We start from the raw sequence: 19,643 nt of genomic DNA on the forward strand, positions 1-19,643 counted from the left end.
CATAAAGTACACCCACGTGGGTTGAACATAAAGAAAAGTTGCTATATTGAAAAATATTGTCAAGACGAGACGTTATAATCTCACCCACATTCGCATTTAAGATTGATGATCTTAGAGTTACGGATCATCCACACGTGGTTCCACTTTACTCACAAAGTAGTGACTAAGCAACTACTGGAAGATATTCTGAACGTCACACTCGAATTACACTGCGTTGCAATTTAAGATAACATTAGATATTTTAGATCTCAACCTGAAATAAAGGTGATTAAATTTTCAGTTAGGCTGAACTCAAGAAATCCATTGTCCTATGGACTTAGCAGAGAGGCGCTTAGCCGGAGATCTTACCACTTCAGACGGTCGCCGCAGACCGACTGCCGTGGGTCCCTACCAGGGGTGCTTCCAGATACAAAACGGAAGTCCCAGAGAGGCAGCTTCCTATACCAACATGACAAGGGACGGACAGGACCATACTAAGGATAGAAACCTCTTTGCTTTTAGAAAGAGTAGCTACCTGTTCCGACGTTGGTCCTACTGTTCTCTAGCAGACCGGCTTGTCTGCTACCATCGAGGATGCAACTAGAAATACATTTGCTCATTCATCCTTTCACACAGAAGGGAAGGGAGATGACAGTATCTTATCATATACAGTATATAAAAAGAAAGCGGATGTAGGCTCCGTATGAGACTGTGTGACATGAATTACATATAAACTGTGTTTTAAAGTGTATAGTGTGACAGGTCGTTCTTGATTATGTGTAAAAGTAACACGTTCCACTGCTTTGTCTCCTCCCAGATAGCCAGAAACACCACAGTAAATTTAGAAGTGGAATGTATGCCGTAAATGACAAAAATTTTAAAAAATTAACGTGAAAGGAATCCAACAGAGACCTTTAAGTGTGTTTTGCGCCGCTCCTAATACCACTGAGCTTTATTAGCCTTTTGTGAATTTGGTACGTCAATGTGCTGGTTGCTTTTCAAAAAATAGGTGTTTTATTTTCATATGTGTGTTGAAGTTCCTTTCAAAACTTTTGTCCGAATTCCATTTCATTGAATTGTCTTAAGTGAGCCGAGTTTATTGAAATGCAACCCTTTTTTAATAATCCTAAATTAGCAATAATTGGCCCATTAGCTAATCACAGCAAACGTTCATTAATTGTTTGTTATTGGACGGCTGTTACCAGAGTGTATTGTCCTTTTTAAGCAAAGTAAGTGGTGAGTAATTTTGCGGCGCCATTAACTGACGCCGTGTATATTTCAAGTAAAGATGGGTTTTAAAGTTTGATTATTTATAAAAAATATTTTATGAGTTATATATATTGCCATTATGATGCAGAGTTCCGAGTTCGGGCCGGGTTGTGAGCTTGTGAAATCGTTTCATTTGTTGTTACATACACGCTCGTTTCTTCTTTTAGAAGTTTGCAGTTCATGATGCACCAGGCGGCAGCTGTTGGCATACTGTGGGGCATGGCGCGTGCTGTGCCCATTCGTAACAGCCTTTGCAATTAATCATATATTTTGGTCATAGATATTTATTTGATGTCAAATGAGACAATGAAATGTCGTGAATTTCAAATTATTGCCTCTGGGTTATGTTCCTCTATAGTTTGAACGTAATTTCGTCCTTTCTCTTGTGTTCATGATTGTTCTTGGGCTGCATTTAATTTTCTGTGTCTTCCGAACAAGACAGAGCCAAGATAAAAGCACCACAGTGCGCAAAGATGCGAGCTGCTGCTAGTGCCATAGAGACTCGCCACTTGCACGAGTTCCATCAGCACCACAGGCGGCGCTGAGGATGAATATATCGACTTCGACTCGGCCAATTGCCGGCCGAGTACAATCCACTACTGACTGGACGACAACGGACAGAAGCCTACTAGGAAGATAAAAGAACAGTTCTCGCCCACTTGGTTATAGACCATCGTCCGGGGCCGACTTAGACAGGGAACGTCGTTTAGTAAGCTCTTAGAAGTGAGCAGACAGTTGTAAATTGCATTTGCAACGTCCTGTGAAGTTTACCTGCGATTATTTGCACTTAGTCACTGAGGGCCTTTTTGTGTTATATTACGTGCAGTGTTGTAGACTTAATCATTTCAAGCAGTCACAAAATTAAGTAAACCTTTATTATCACACTTGTGTGAGTGTGTTACTAATTTGTTGGAGTGTCATAGAACCTTCGTTCTCCTATCCTGTTACCTGGCCCGGGGACAGCGCTGTGTAACAGTGGCAGGGAGAAATTGTCTTAGCGGTGTACTGCACGAGAAGGTGTTTCACGAGCACACAAGCTCGGTCCACCGTAACTACAGTGGCACCTTGGCCTCCACAGCAGTAGCGACGAGGCCTTTACAAATCTGGGGACGAGGGTGTATAAAATAATTTGTTTTAGATTTAATGCTTAGTCTCAAGCAAGTTCCAGGTTTTCATGTTCTATTTTGTTTATGAAAGAAAGGGATAGTCAGATTGTTGAAATATTGTGACGCTACAACGCAGTCCTTGCTATGAATTTTTTCGCTTACTTAACACATGAAACTGTTTGCATACGATGAATTGTCTAGTGTAAATAGTTATTGTAAATACTATGTTTAAATTATGTAATATTTAACACTGGCAAGTCAGGGCATATTTAGTTAACGTTGAAGTCCAAGAGATTGTTTTGTTGCGCCTCTGGGCGCGGGAGCGCGCCAGCGGGTAGTAGTAGCAGTGACGCCGTGCTCGGAGTAAGAAGTACAGTCCTAGTCCTGCTAGTCCTAGCTGTGTTACATCTAACGGCTAGTGTGTGGATCTAAGTACGACGGGAAAGTAGTGGTCAGCATATACGGAAGCATGGCCGGGCAAGTTATTATGGATTAATGGTCATAGTGCTGTAGAAACGAGGACTTAAATGCCAAGCGCACTGTGGGCCCAAGCCGCAACAGTAAAAGCCCGGTCCCATTGTGTCGCTGCCGTGGACTTCCGTCGATCCACCGACAACGAGGGAAGTAAGATCTACGTAATTTTCGTAGGATAAAATTATAGAAGGCTTGCCAGTGAATGTGCTTTTCTCTGAAGTTGAACAATTGATAACAAGCATCTTATTATCGAAGTGTTGCGGTTACATTTCACTAGACAATAACACCAAGTAGGTTGCTTCCAATCCTTACGTTATTGAACGGAGTGTGTCACGCCATTATCAAGAGAAAATATGTTAATTATCAAATTATTTGCATAGACGGTGAAGAGTGAATTTCAGACTGGTTATCGTAGTTAATTGCTGCACTTAATAAGCTTACGCCAACCGTAGTAACTTAATAATAGACTAAAGTAATAAATTTGATTATTAAGATTTATTTCAATGCATATTCAGGTGAAGTTAATTCAAGGACATTTCATGAAACTATAAAGCTTATTCCACCTGACAATTCCCCAATTAATGAATTATTATCAGTCAAAACATAGTTAATCAATTATTGAAAATATATTTCATTATCAGTAGATTAAACTGTGCAAAGTACCTAATTTTAAAGACAGAATGACAGTCCATTATTCAAAATCTCTATAGATAATTATCTGTGTTGTCAGCATTGCACTTAGCTGACAAATTATGATCAAAATAAGTGCAGTTAGATTGTTATGACATTGTTTTATATAACTACTGAGCCTGACACAGCTCTTACGTGAAAGTTCCCGTCCCACCTGCTGCGCTACAAACAGGTAAACTTTATTTTTGACACAATTATTCACGTACTTAACTGTACTGTCGCTCATCAGTTGAGCTGGCGACAGATTTTTTAATTTCTTTTACAACTTAATTATTTCTTTCGGCAAAATTTCCACTGGCAAAATTTATTTCCAAATTATTTCCATTACTTCATTTACCCACGGTTATTGAATGAAACTGCTCATTCAATAACGATCAGGCTATAACGTCTCCTGTTTCCCGCGGAATAATCATTATTTACTTCGGATTCGGATGCCTTATCCCGAAGCGGGTCAAAATTCATAATTCACGGTCATTGTCAACTTGTAATTTCGCGCCGGCCGGTGTAGCCGTGCGGTTCTAGTCGCTTCAGTCTAGAACCGCGTGACCGCTACGGTCGCAGGTTCGAATCCTGCCTGGGGCATGGATGTGTGTGATGTCCTTAGGTTAGTTAGGTTTAAGTAGTTCTAAGTTCTAGGGGACTGATGACCTCAGATGTTAAATCCCATAGTGCTCAGAGCCATTTGAACCATTTTTTTGTAATTTCGCAAATCCCGGGAAGCAGGGGGATGTTATAGTATGACATCAGCTTATCTGTAAAAGCACTGCTAACGCAAGACTGTGAAACATAAAATGTCTAGTGCTGCTGAAGACCCGGTTAAATAGCGCACATGCGAATATACTGAGGAAGTCTGCCGGCCGACGGCTTTTGGATGCGTCGTGTATGTCGTCCGCCGCGAATGAGCTGCGAGGCTGGCCGTGATTGGCGCAGCGGCTGGCTCCTGGCCTGATTACCCCCCCCCCCCCCCCCCGACAGCCCCGGCCAAACACCAGCGTGGTTGGTGTGGCGGGGGGTGGGGGGCGCGCCTCTAATGAATTTCCACTTAGCGACCGGCCGGCTGCGCGTCTAATCAGCCAATAGCGCTGATGGCCACAGCGCCGCTACCTGCCTACCGGCGTCTATGACGTCACGAGCCGCACTGCGAGTCCAACTTTACCGAGGTTACCTCAACCGTGTGTCGGTGCCGGAGCCGGAAGCAGACCTGCGCAGAAGCTGTAAGGGAAGAACCAACGCTTGATGTTTCAGCTATTCCCCAACTTTTCCGAATTCGGCATAGTGTGATTTGAGAGAAAGTTTCTTTTTCGATTTCTTAACATTTTTCCTGCAGTCATTTCGTCTTGGTTGCCCTGCACGTCCTATTTATTGCATTCCTGAGTGATTTATATTGCTGTATTCATGTATTTCCTGAACATTTTTTAATTACTTCTTTCATCGATCAACTGAATATTTCTTTCTGTTACCTAAGGTTTTTTCTGAGCTACCTTCCTTGTTCAACATCTAAGATTTCGCTTTGTAGGAATATCCACTGTTCTTCAACTTAAATGCCTACCGTGATATTCCTTATCGAAGTATCTACATCCTTATCGTAGTACCTACATCCTTAACGTATTTCACACGCATATCCTCATTCCTTAGTTCAGTATCACACATCCTTCTCCATTGATTATTCCGGAAGATTCTCTTAAACAATAATGTACTCATCTTTACTAAATTATGATCTTGGTCAATATCTTCTCCTGGCTGCGCCTTACAATGCTGTAATCGTTTCAGAATCTCTGTCTGACCATGCTGTAATCTTACTGTGTCTCGGGCCATTTCCAAATATACCTTACGTTATTCCAGAGTATTCACTATTACCATCTCAAATTTATTGCAAAACTCAGTCTTTCTCCTCTCTGACTAACTGCTTAGCTCGCCTCCAGGAACCCTTTCTTCTATTTCTTCCTCTACAACCTTGTTCCCTACCTCACGATTAACAGATTTTCTTCTTCCTTTACATACTGAATTACCCGTTCAGTTGCCTCGTATACTTTCTGTTTCTTCATCTTCTACTTGCGATCCCGGCATGAATACCATAACTGTTGTTATCGGCGTCGGTCTGCTGTCGAATGTAACGAAAACAACTGTATGAATGTTCACAGTAGCTCACGCTCTGCTCCTTCCCTATTCATAACGAATACCATTTGCTGCTGTTTATTTAACCGTATTCGTCTGGCCAGAAATTTCTTCTTTCTCTCAACTGACATCCACTATATCTACATTAACCATTTGTATTTTCTTTTTTAGATTTTATAGCTTTCCTGCTACGTTCACACTTCTGACAGTCTATGCTCCGACTCGTAGTATGTTCTCCCTTCGTTGGTTGTCTCATCTTTTTGCCGTGGTCACCTCCCTCTTGGTAGTCTCCTTCCGGTGATCAAAAGGGAGTCTAATCGGGAATCTTTGACAATAGAGAGATGTCCTATGGATACATATTATGTGTCTTTAATGCAGCGATTTCTGTTGTCTTCTGCATCCTCATGCCGTTGGTCATTGCTGATTCTTCTGCCTTTTAGGGGCAAGAGAATGTCCTGTACCTCGGTCCGCTCCTCCGTCCTCCTTGACAGACCCGTTAACAGAGCCAGTGTGACTCCTTATGACGGCAGTTTTCAGTCACCATTTCTGAGGATTTTTACTCAAAATTGAACCAGTGGCTGGGTTCAAAACCGGGACTTTAACAATCTCAGTCGCTATCCTTAAGCCACAGGTTCTTATGAAAATAAAATTTGTGTAGAGATATGCGAGAAATTCATCACAAATTTCTGCCATCATTCAAACAGAGAAAAGCAATGCTATTGTGAAACTGGATGATTTCTTTTTGAATTCCCTTTACTTCCTCGCCTAAATAGAGGGAGCACAGACACTGTACTTCGCTGGTTCTATACCTTCATCTACATCTGTACACTGCAGACCATCGTGGAGGTCATGGCAGAGGGTACGTCCCATTATATCAGTTATCTGGGTTACTTCCCGTCCATTCTTGTATGCAACGCGGGGAAGAACGATTGTCTGAATGAATCTGCGCGTGCTGAAATTATTCTCATCTTTTCTTCACGGTCCCTATGTGAGCGATGCGTATGGGGTTGTAGTATGTTCCGAGACCCATCATTTAAAGCTTATCCTTGAAACTTTGTTAATAGACTTTCTTGGGGTAATTTACGTCTACCTTCGAGAGTCTTCCAGTTCAGTTGCTTCAGTATCTCTTTGACACTCTCCCATGGATCAAACTTCCTGTGATCAATCGTGCTGCCCTTCTCTATATACATTCAGTATCCCCTGTTAGCCCTATTTGGTACGGGTCCCACACACCTGAGCGACATTCTAGATTGGTGGCAAGCGCGTCTGTAAGCATTCTCCTGTGTAGGTTGATTTCAGTTCCCCAGTACTCTATCAATAAACCGAAGTCTACCATCTGATTTACCCACGACTTAGACTATGTAATCAATTAATTTCGTATCCCTACAAAGCGTTACACCCAGACATTTGCATGATTCCAACTGTGACACATTGATATTGTAGTCACAAGGATGTTACACTACGTAATCAACAGTATCCGGACACCCTTATAAAACATGCGTTTTTCATATTAGGTGCATTGTGCTGCCACTTACTGCCAGTTAATCCATATCAGACACCTCAGTAGTCATTAGACATCGTGAGAGAGCAGACGGGGTACTCCGCGGATCTCACGGACTTGAAACGTGGTCAGGTGATTGGGTGTCACTTGTGTCATGCGTCTTTACGCGAGATTTCCACCCTCCTAAACATCCCTAGGTCCACTGTTTTCCGGTGTGATAGTGAACTGGAAACATGAAGGGACACGTACAGCACAAAAGAGTACAGGCCGACCTCGTTTGTTCACTGACAGAGACCGCTGACACTTGAAGAGTGTCATAATGTTTAATAGGCAGACATCTATCCAGACCATCACACAGGAATTCCAAACTGCATCAGGATCCACTGCAAATACTACGACAGTTTGGCAGGAGGTGAGAAAACTTAGATTTCATGGTCGGGCGGCTGCTCATAAGCCGGTAAATGCAAAACGAAGCCTCGCTTGGTGTAAGAAGCGTAAACATTGGACGATTGAACAGTGTAAAATCGTTATTTGGAGTGACGAATCACGGTACACAATGTGGCGATCCGATGGTAGGGTGTTGGTATGGCGAGTGCCAGGTGAACGTCATCTGCCAGTGTGTGTAGTGCCAACAGTAAAATTCGGCGGCGGTGGTGTTATGGCGTGGTCGTCTTTTTCATGGAGGGAGCTTGCATCCCTTGTTGTTTTGAGTGGCACTATCACAGCACAGGCCTACATTGATGTTTTAAGCACCTTCTTGCTTCCCACTGTTGAAGAGCAATTCGGGGGTGGCGATTACATCTTTCAACACGATCGAGCACCTGTTCATAATACACGGCCTGTGGCGAAGTGGTTACACGACAATAACATCCCTGTAATGGACTGGCCTGAACAGAGAACTGAACCCTATAGAACACCTTTGGGATGTTTTGGAACGCCAACTTCGTGCTAGGCCTCACCGACCAACATCTATACCTCTCCTCAGAGCAGCAATCCGTGAAGAATAGGCTGCCATTCCCAATGAAACCTATGCCTGCGAGAGTGGAAGCTGTCATCAAGGCTAAGGGTGGGCCAACACCATATTGAATTCCAGAATAACCGATTGAGGGCGCCACGAACTTGTAAGTCATTTTCAGCTAGGTGTCCGGATATTTTTGATCACATAGTGTACGTTTTTCCATTTTGTGAAATGCACTGTTTCACATTTCTGGACCTTTAAAGCCAGCTGCCAATCTTTACACAACTTCGAAATCTTGTCAAGATTTGGTCGAGTATTTATATAGCTTCTTTCAGACAGTAGTTCCATACTGATAACTGCATCATCTGCAAAAATTCTGGGGTTAGTATCAATATTTTTCGCAAGGTCATTAATATACAATATGAACATCAAGGGCTCCAGCGCACTTTCCTGGGTCAGAGATGAAGTTCTTTCTGCATCTGATTATGACTCTCCATCCATGATGACAAGCTGCGTCCTCCCTATGAAAAAGTCCTCACTCGAAACTTCACTTGATATCGTGTATGATGGAACTTTTGACAAACTTCACATATGGCCAATACCTTAGACGAGTTGAAAAGAAGGCAGTTTAGTACGGGATTAGAGAATGACGAGTTTCAGGTTAGGGCGTGAGTAGAACTTTCCTGAGGTATCTGTCAACATCGGTGGCCGTGGACTTGGACGCAGACACGTGCGCCCCTGACAGGTAGGCCTCCTAACGTGCGGCGGCGTGGGGCTCGCAGCGGCGAGTGCCGCGAGCGTCAATGATTGATGGGCGCGCTGCCCGCGAGGGGAAACAGCCGCCCTGCATAATTCACTCTCCGCCACGCGCCACTCCACGTGCCGACTGCGTGCCGTGTCCACGTGCCGCGGGCCGGCCACGCACTGCCTACCACGCGACCCTCCGTTCCTCAAAGTGATGCGTTCCGACGTCTTACCTGCTCACTAAACTGGGTGTTCGTGAAGGATGGAACAATAGCCAGATATTAGTTACCAGGGTAACGAGATTTCCGTAGAGACGAAATAAAAGTGGCCTATTTGTTTGAAAATAATTTATTGTCCATCATAATCATACAAATTTAAAGCGACCTGTTTGATTTCGGCCAGCATCGGCCATCGTCGAATCGTGAAGCACATGTACACTCTCACTACTTCAGAGACGATATTTTCAATCAATATGATATCTTCAAGATTGGGGCTGTACCAAAGTATGTGTTTCATGATCTGAGGATGGCCAAAGGTGGCTGGAACCAATCACTTGACTTGACATTAGTATGAGTGTACGCGGCAACGAATTACTTTGTATATAGTTCCTTCTTCCAAAAGGATTGTGAAGGAGATAAATTTCTGATAACCCTTACCTCTTTGTCTGAGACATGTCTCTATCTGAAGCATTTTAAATTCTGAACTAACTGCATTTAGAAGAGTATTCATATAAATTTGTGTCCGCCCCGGTAGCTGAGTGGTTCAGTTCGGCGTTAGCGGCCGTGCGAAGCGGAGGTCCGATTCTTCCGCCTGTGCGGCGTGTGCGAGTGTTTGTTTACTTGTGGACTTGGTCTGCGCGCGGGATAGTAACAACGATCATGGCGAACAAGTACAGGAAAACTACATTACGATTCAATTTCTGCAAAGATTACGAACGACCAAAGGCTTTAGCAGTGGAACGATTCATTCGAGAGGACGTCAAGATACCGCCAAACGATATTGTCGGAATTCACCTGTCCATCGTTAGTCCCACGGTGTATGTTATGATGGTAAATGACGCGGCGTGTGAGAGAATTCTACAGGCGACAAAAGCAGGCCTCCGATTTTGCCATAGTGACGGGAATGTCGGCACGGTAACTGTAGAACATGCTGGTCTGGGTGTACGGACAATACGTGTTTTTGAGCTGCCATTTGAGCTCCCGGCTGACGAAGATACCGAGGCTTTTAAGCCAACGGCACGGTACATGGTCACACAGCAGAACGCTGGACACAATTCGCCACGTACCCCGTTCTTAACGGAGTGTGACAGATCCCTATTGATCTTCAGAAGCATGTACCGTCCTATCTGACAATTGGTGGTTGTCGGGCGGTGGTGATTTACGATGGTCAACCACGTACATGTTCTGGCTGTGGCCAGGAGGGACACCTCAGGTCGAACTGTATGCAACGGCGGATTACGCAACTGCCTTCAGATGTGCGGGAGCCGTCGCCGGCGATGACAGTACTACCGATCACCTATGCCAAAGCCCTCACTGCGTCCGCTGATGACCGAAAGGACACATCCCCGGTGGAAGATCAAGATGGCACTCTCAGAAACCTTGTAGCAGACGTCGGGATGACAGAGGATGCTGCTCCATCGAGCATACAATCTACGGCGACAACATCAGATGAGACCGAACTCCCACCAAGCACACCGATGGTACACGAAGCAGTTCCAGCCGCTACGGATGCTGTTCCGACTGGAACGCACTCTGTGACGACAACATCAGTTTCGACCGAACTCCCGCCAAGTACAACGATGGGACTCGAAACACTTCCAGTTCCTACGGATGCTTTTCTGTCGGGCAGTCGTGATTCCCTACAATCTGAGGACACGGAAGGAAGATCACGCAAACAACGTTCCCCGAAAAGGAGGAAACGGCGTCGTCGCACGACATCTCCTAGGGATGACTCCCCTTGCCCCGACGATGATATGCCTGTGGACCAAGACGACACAACAGCCTCTACGAAACAGGATGAGGCAATGGAAACTGCTCGATCAGACCTGCAGCGGTCTGTCACATTGACGGTACCGGGACGTGGTGATGTTGAAGAGGAATCACAACCAGTTGGCTCTCCAGACGCAGAAGCTGTGGCTATGGACACGAATATATCACTGCCTGCAAAGTTGTAGTATGACGATATTGAGGAGGCGCCGGACGTCATACAGAGGCAGCCGGCACTCACGAAGACGGCCTAATAATTGCTGAAGGTGAAGGGAGAGGGGCGAGAGAACGTCTTCTAACTCAGCCCCCAGCGCCGATGCAGGGAGATGTTGTTGCGCATCGACAGAGTGGGATTCAACGCCATGCGAACCGTATTGCGACATTATATATAAATTACGTGCGTTCACCGGCCAAAATACACCTGCTGAAGGAAACGATTTGGGCATCTGATGTGGATATTGCTTTGCTGCAGGAAGTCCACATAGCTGCACTCCCATACATCGCAGGCTACCAATCCTATTCGTCACATGGAGATCACAATGGGAGTGGGGTAGCAGTTTACGTGCGAGATGGCTTCCCAGTGGAAAACGTGTGTTACCTTCCGTCGGCCAGGGGAATGGTTTTCACGACGTTTGGGACACGCATCATCAATCTTTATGCACCGTCGGGAAACAATTGGCGGCGGGAAGGTGCGCGATTTTATGCAGAAGACATTGCCCCACTTTTCATGGTCCGGCAACATCTGCTACGGCGCCTTGATCCTTTGCAGCGAGTCGAATATCTGAACACTTACGTGGTTTCTCGAATGTTGCATATTTCGCAGATCCTACCCCTACCACTCACGCTCGGACGTCGACTTCAATCAGCACTAGGCAAGTTTGTGATGATTGGATCGCCCCTCAAGGTGCGATACGCAACGCTCACGCTCCCTACGGACAAGGGGGGACTCGGATTTACGAATGTTCACTGCCGAGCGACGGCGCTCCTTCTAGCCATGATGTACAAGCAATGGCGTAGCGGGCGTGATTCCCTTACATCCCGCCTACTGGATCTCCTAGTTCCAGCGTCCCTCACACCTCCGGTGGCGGTGGGCAACATTACGCCACATTTTGCGCATGTATCAACATTTATCGTGGAACTTAGTTATATCAGAGACGAGCTTCCGCGTACGAGATCGCCATGCGCGAAGGATTTTTATGTTCGGCTGCTACGACGGATAAGTCGTAATGTCATTGAACTCACACACCTCAAGTTGCATTGGCCGAAGATTTGGAGACATGTGCACCAAAAATTCCTTCCTACCTTCGTTCGGGCACTGTGGTTCTCTGTCACGTGTGGCAAGTTCAACACCAACCAACGACTCCATGCAATTGGACTAGTGGACACTCCACTATGCCCGAAATGTCGCCAAGTGGATGACGACCATCACCGCTTAACTTGTATCGCAGTGGAGGACGTATGGCTCCTAGGAAGACAGATGGTGCCTTGCTACCCCCGTGTGACCCCGCAACGTATTACACCTGCTTCCTTCTTACATCCGGAGAGTGACTACTTTCCGGCGACTAAATCACAGTCGATCATCTGGGTCAAAGCTTGGACGATCGCGTACCTCTATGGGGAAGCTGCCAAGTCGCGACTCGACTTTTGGTATTTCTTGCAGCAAGCCCACAAGGAGGTTCATAGATGGTCACACTATCGGAAAACCTTTGCCAACTATCTTCAGGCAGTCTTCCTCGACCCCCCACGCAGTTGGGATGTGCCAGGTACAGTCGGTGTGCACATTTGACAGCTGATACTGAACCTCACGCTTCTCTCACCGCTCCATATATAATGCACATACTATATCATGAAATGATCTACATGTTCCTTTTAACAGAGTGAACTTTATGAAAAAAAGTAAACTAAAAACAACATCCCTGTATCTCCCTGTTCCTTTAGATTTGTGATTTGTTTTACAATGATTTTTTTGTTTTGTTTTTGCAGAGGATGCTTTTCATTTAGTGTTTGTGAAAAAAAATAAAAAAAATAAAAAAAAGTGGTCAGCGTGACGGAATGTCAATCCTAAGGTCCCGGGTTCAATTCCCGGCTGGGTCGGAGATTTTCTCCGCTCAGGGACTGGGTGTTGTGTTGTCCTAATCATCATCATTTCATCCCCATCGACGAGCAGGTCGCCGAAGTGGCGTCAAACCGAAAGACCTGCACCAGGCGAACGGTCTACCCGACGGGAGGCCTTAGCCACACGACATTTCATTTCATTTCAGTAACACCGATGGAATATGAAAGGAAGTTCGGGATTTATTAGCGCTTTTTTTTCGTGCTTTCAATTTCATTCGTTTTCTTGGAACTGGAAGAGTTACTTACGTATCTAAAAGGCTAACCTACCCCGTGAGTTGTACTGTTGTATGAAGCTTTCGAGTTTTTCCGACACGTTGTGTTTTGTGTAACTTCTGTGCGGGAATAAACCCACCTGTCGCATGATCAAAACAAATCCTAAGGGCCCCGGTTCGATTCCCGGCTGGGTCGGAGATTTTCTCCGCTCAGGGACTGGGTGTTGTGTTGTCCTAATCATCATCATTTCATCCCCATTGACGCGCAAGTCGCCGAAGTGGCGTCAAATCGAAAGACTTGCACCAGGCGAGCGGTCTACTCGACGGGAGGCCCTCGTCACACGCCGTTAATTAATTAATATAAATTTGTAACTGCCACATCTAAAATATAAAGTTTCACAATCATTTTTTATCAAACTTCCTGGCAGATTAAAACTGTGTGCCGGACCGAGACTCGAACTCGGGACCTTTGCCTTTCGCGAGCAAGTGCTCTACCAACTGAGCTACCCAAGCACGACTCACACCCCGTCCTCACAGCTTCAATTCCGCCAGTACATCGTCTCCTACTTTCCAAACTTCACAGAAGCTCTCCTGCGAACCTTGCAGAACTAGCTCTCCCGGAAGAAAGGATATTGCGGAGACATGGCTTAGCCACAACCTGGGGTTTGTTTCTAGAATGAAATTTTCACTCTACAGCGGAGTGGGTGCTGATATGAAACTTCCTGGCGGATTAAAACTGTGTGCCGGACCGGCTCTCGAACTCGGGACCTTTGCCTTTCGCTGGCAAGTGCTCTACCAACTTTATTTCTTATGCAGGTACATGTCGAAGAGTTAATATGAAGTTATGAAGTAGTATTTTTTTTTCAGATTGATAGGATAGGGCTTGACTTTCATTACTACCTGTTAAGTGTTAAGTCGGTGTCACCAGTACCAACAACACAACATCGTAGTGTTCCCTGTTTTACCATTCCACTTTAGGGATATTTTGATTCACTTTCTAATATTCCAAAAAAGTGTGCTCTGGTTGCAGGTCCTTTTACCATTAAGAAGGCAACAAATTATTTTAGTAACCTTTTTGAAAATTTTTAATTGAAATGATAGTAACTGCAAAAAAAATCAGACCTTATTTTATTTACTTCTTTGGCCTTCAGAAAACAAAATTACATCGTTCCCGGTACATCGACAGCTGACTCTTTCAATGATAATCTATGAATTATTTTTCATAACGATTTCTTCAAGAACTATTATAAGGGGCGACCAAAAAGTTTCCGTTTGGGGGCGTTGCCGCAACGTATATGAAACGTGTCGCGACTCCGATCAGGGTATATATAAGCACCGATATGTAGACAAATTATCAGTGTGGCATTCGTGTTTTTCCGCCGTGCATGAAGTAAATGCGGAAACGTGAACTATTCCGACGTTGTTACCAATCGCGTCCAAACAGGACCAACGTGCTGTTATTCTTTTCATGGCTATCGAAGAACAAATACACGTCGAGATCCATCGGAGAATTAGGAATTTGTATGAGAGTGCATATCTGGCGGAAACTACCGTCCGCAAAAACTGCGACAAAGGGTGCTCCTGCTTCATGATAACTCACATCCCCATATCGCAAAATGTAAAGTTAAAAAAAACCTTTAGCCTTACATATTTTAAATTTAATTTATTTATGCGACCAGTTTCTGCGTTTCACTACGCCACCGTCAGGCCCCTCGACCAAAGTGTAGTAGTAATCCAGTCTCGCGTGCAAGTCGAAATAGGGGTCGTCATTAAGTAACTGGAACCCGTATCCTCAACAACGCGATCCTTTCCGTTCAGCAATTAAGGGGCTCCGGAAAGGCTCAAAATCATGAAAAGTTCAATTTTTACTTTTTTGCGTTTTCTGAATCTGCAGACTATTACCTTTTAACAGATATATAATTTATTCAATTCCGAAGACTACAACTATTTTTAAATTTTTTTTAAATGTGTTCTACATGGGCGTGACCCACTGTGGCGCTGTTAAACTGCTGTCAAATGGTGTTATTATTAACGTCCGTGTTCATCAGGTACATTTTAGTGATGTGAGATAAAGTATGTGTTGTGGCTAACCTGTGATGGTTCAATATATATCGCTGGTGTGATTGTCGATTGTTTCATGTTTATTTACTCTGTCGTTATCTCGAAAATATTCGTAATTAATTCTGTTTCTTGAATCTCCGTCTTGTTGAAGTATAATAATGAGTAAAAGTAAAGTTATTAGAAATCCTCTGAAGGCTTTTAAGAAAAGGAGAAATGTTGGAAAGCCAAAGGTATGTGTTATTACTGTAAACAATAAAGACGATAACCAAGTGAGTGAACCTAACCTCTCAAGTACACCTACCCATAGCAGTCAAAGTGGGAAAGAAAATACTTCACAGAAGAAGCTTGGTTCAATGAGTGAAAACTATGAATGTTTTATGGGCGAATCGGATGTGAATGAAATATTGATATGTCGGTTCTCAAAGGAATTTTTTCAAACTGTGTAAGATGCATTCATTGTAGTGAAGTTGGTCTGGAACTCTCCATAATAAAGCACGTAGGACTTGCTAGTGAAATACAACTGAAATGTGATAAGTGTTCATACATGACCACCTTTTGGAACAGTGTTGCAGTAACTGCAACTGAAGAAAATGGTAGCAAAATCTACGAACACAACAACGAGCGATGCTTGCTTTAGACAAGGAACGCCTTCGGGCTGCAGACAGGGCTGTAAAGAGTCTAGAAATACAAGCAAGAGTAAACAGGAGGAGGAACAAGAGGAAGCTGGAGGAGGAGTTTGCAGAGGATGAAGATAATCCATCCTATGGACCTGGAATGCACTAAAAAGTTAATCCAATCTTTGTCGCTCGATTCCCAAAACTTTTATTTTCTCATACTAATTACATGTTTTCTAAGGATCTTCCAAACATATTTGTTTCGAACTTTCAGTAAATGTTACACAGTACCTTCTGCATAATTTAACACAGCCTTTTTCCAAAAAACTGTATATTTTTGAATATATAAATAAAAAATTGCAAAAAAATACTGTGAATTTTCATTACAATTGAGAAAAATCATCTTTAATAACTGAACTAAAATTTTGTAAAATCCCTGTGTTAAATTGTAGCCCATATTCCAATAAATAATCTGTAAAAAGTTCAACTTCCTACCTCAAATACTTTGTGAGGAAAATGTAATTTATAAGCGTTATTTTAACATTGCAAGTATAGGGCGTTCCGGAGCCCCTTGAAGATCAGCAAATGCACAAAGGGATCACGTCGTTTTTATTACAGATTTGCAGACAGCGGTGTATCCTACCTAATTTTGTTAAGCGACTAAAGACGTTGTAATGTAACGTCAAAAACAGCACCAAATAAAAAAAAGAGTTGAAATCTGTGGACGCCAGTTATTGTGGCTCCTACAATGACTACATGGGGCTGGTCTTCATCCGATCTACTTTTTTCAAGGGGCTGATGACGATGCAATGTAACATCGAGATCGGTAGCTTAATAAAGAGTAAAAATGAAAATGAACTGCTGTTTACTTCAAATTGATCAGGTGGATACAAAAAGAAGGCATCGTCAGTTCTTTGTGAAATGACGACGGTTTGTCACTTGGAGAAGACTGGTACCCTCCTTATGCATATTAACATCAGAAATCGCTGTCTTGATCATAGCGTAGTTTACTGAAAAGATATACTATTTCAGGATTAAAGCCGTGATTAGATCTTAAAAAAACAGTGACTCAACGTCCCCATAATCGAAAAACTAAGTGTCCTCTTCGGACAAGGCTACATTTATTATCAATCTATGGTCTAAAATTTAGTTTTAATCAGATTTTCGAAATCTTTTATATGCAAAAAGCTAAATTAAAATATAAGGACAATCTTAATTTTCAACTGATATCCTCGTGAAGTAAAACATTTTAGCGGTCGAACTGAAGACTCATGTCTTTATTTATTGACCATTCATTTTTCCTGTATGCCAGTTCAGGCTGATAACGAAGGATGGACGTGACGAGCGTAGAGTCCTCAAGCCATTCCTAAGACTTTTGGAGGGAGGAGTATTACGTAGTTTCTCTGCAACACAGAGTCCGACAGTAGTTCTATTCGTTTATCGATATTACATGATCATCATGGAAAATAAAATCTGGGGCCACAAATAGTTCTCCATAGTAGTAGCACGTTTAGAAGTAATACTAAATGTTTACAGATACAGAAGAGAAAAGAATGTGAACCCAAGAGAGGGTCACAGGAAGCCCGGGGTGAAAACAAACTGTAGGTTCGGCTAAATGATTCGCCCGTGTCATGTGTCCATTAATCACCGTCGCAAGATATCTACTTACAGAGGGGCCGTGCACAGCAGACAGTTGCTGCAGCTAAGGACTTCAGTAATAACAGGTGAGAGACAGCCTTTGATCTCGTGTTCCGTACTGATCGTGGATTATGCCTGTCGTAATTGTTCGATGGCCATGTAGCTAGGACCAAGGCCCCGATTTGCATCTGTAAGTAGGTATACGTCAGGCAAGGTATCACGTCTCTGCCGAAATCGTCTTAAATTTGTGACCATTCCAGCGGTTAAGTAAAGAGCTTGACGATAACAGCTGGGAAAACCAGAGTTAAAATAACTTGACGTCATTCTGACCGATTTTCTCCGAACTCTGGCGTCTGTCATTTAGAAGTAAGCGCCAAATGAACACTGCGTTTTCGCGTGCGATGTATGAAATCACGGTTACTCTAGTATCTGCTTCAACCGTTCGATGACGAGTGTGTTGTTTGATTTTACTTCGTTCATATCTACACGTACTGTGTCAGAAACATGTAATTCATGGGATTGTTTTTGATCATATTCACTTTAATTCATCGGACTCAAAGTGCAGTGGTATGAAAATTTCTTCGTAGTTTCCGAACGTAATAAGAAAAATGTATAAAAATTCAGTTTACTTGATATATTACTTACTAGGTAGGTCCGTATTAAAACAAAAATTAACGCATATCATTTACTAATTGATTCTGACTAACGATATAGCTGTTTAAACCTTTCATCTGTAAATACACTGAAGCGCCAATGAAATTCATATAGGCATGCGTATTCAAATATAGAGGTATGTAAACAGACAGAATACGGCGCTGCGGTCGGCAAAGCCTATCTTAGACAAGTGTCTGGCGCAGTTGTTGGATCGGTTACTGCTGCTACAATTTCAGGTTATCAAGATTTAAGTGAGCTTGAACGTGTTGTTACAGTCGGCGCAAGAGCGGTGGGACACAGCATCTCCGTGGTAGCGATGAAGTGGGGATTTTCCAGTAAGACGAATTCACGAGTGTACCGTGAATATCAGGTCTCCGGTAAAACATCAAATCGCTGAGGCCGGAACCTGGTACTGCAAGAACGGGACCAACGACGACTGAAGAGAATCATTCAACGTGACAGAAGGGCAACCTTTCGGGAGATAGCTGCAGACTTCAATGCTGTCATCGTGCGACCCATTTAATGAAACATCATCCATGTGGGCTTTCGGAGCCGAATTGTCACTTGCGTATCATTGATGACTGCACAACACAGAGCTTAAAGCCTCGGCTGGACCCGCCAACACCGATGTTGGACTCACTACTATTACATTGTAAATTACGCTGGAGGAAAGAAATATGAAAGAAATAAAATTTCCGTTGGGTCCAATAATGCCAGGTTAAAGTATGCCGTGAGAATGACTGCATTTTCCTCCGTTTCTCTTTTCTGATGACATCAATTAATTGTAAACTGCGTGTTAACTACATCTACATCCATACTCCGCAAGCCACCTGACGGTGTGTGGCGGAGGGTAACTTGAGTACCTGTATGGGTTCTCCCTTCTATTCCAGTCTCGTATTGTTCATGGAAAGAAAGATTGTCGGTGTGCCTCTGTGTGGGCTCTAATCTCTCTGATTTTATCCTCATGGTCTCTTCGCGAGATATACGTAGGAGGGAGCAATATACTGCTTGGCTCCTCGATGAAGGTACCTTCGCGAAACTTCAACAAAAGCCCGTACCGAGCTACTGAGCGTCTCTCCTGCAGAGTCTTCCACTGGAGTTTATCTATCATTTCCGTAACGCTTTCGCGATTACTAAAGGATCCTGTAACGAAGCGCGCTGCTCTCCGTTGGATCTTCTGTATCTCTTCTATCAACCCTATCTGGTACGGATCCCACACTGCTGAGCAGTATTCAAGCAGTGGGCGAACAAGCGTACTGTAACCTACTTCCTTTGTTTTCGGATTTCATTTTCTTAGGATTCTTCCAATGAATCTCAGTCTGGCATCTGCTTTACCGACGATCAACTTTATATGATCATTCCATTTTAAATCTCTCCTAATACGTACTCCCAAATAATTTATGGAATTAACTGCTTCCAGTTGCTGACCTGCTGTATTGTAGCTAAATGATAAGGGATCTTTCTTTCTATGCATTCGCAGCACACTACACTTGTCTACATTTAGATTCAATTGCCATTCCCTGCACCA

The sequence above is a fragment of the Schistocerca americana genome, chromosome 3 (genome assembly GCF_021461395.2).
Source record: "Schistocerca americana isolate TAMUIC-IGC-003095 chromosome 3, iqSchAmer2.1, whole genome shotgun sequence".
Classification (NCBI taxonomy): domain Eukaryota; kingdom Metazoa; phylum Arthropoda; class Insecta; order Orthoptera; family Acrididae; genus Schistocerca; species Schistocerca americana.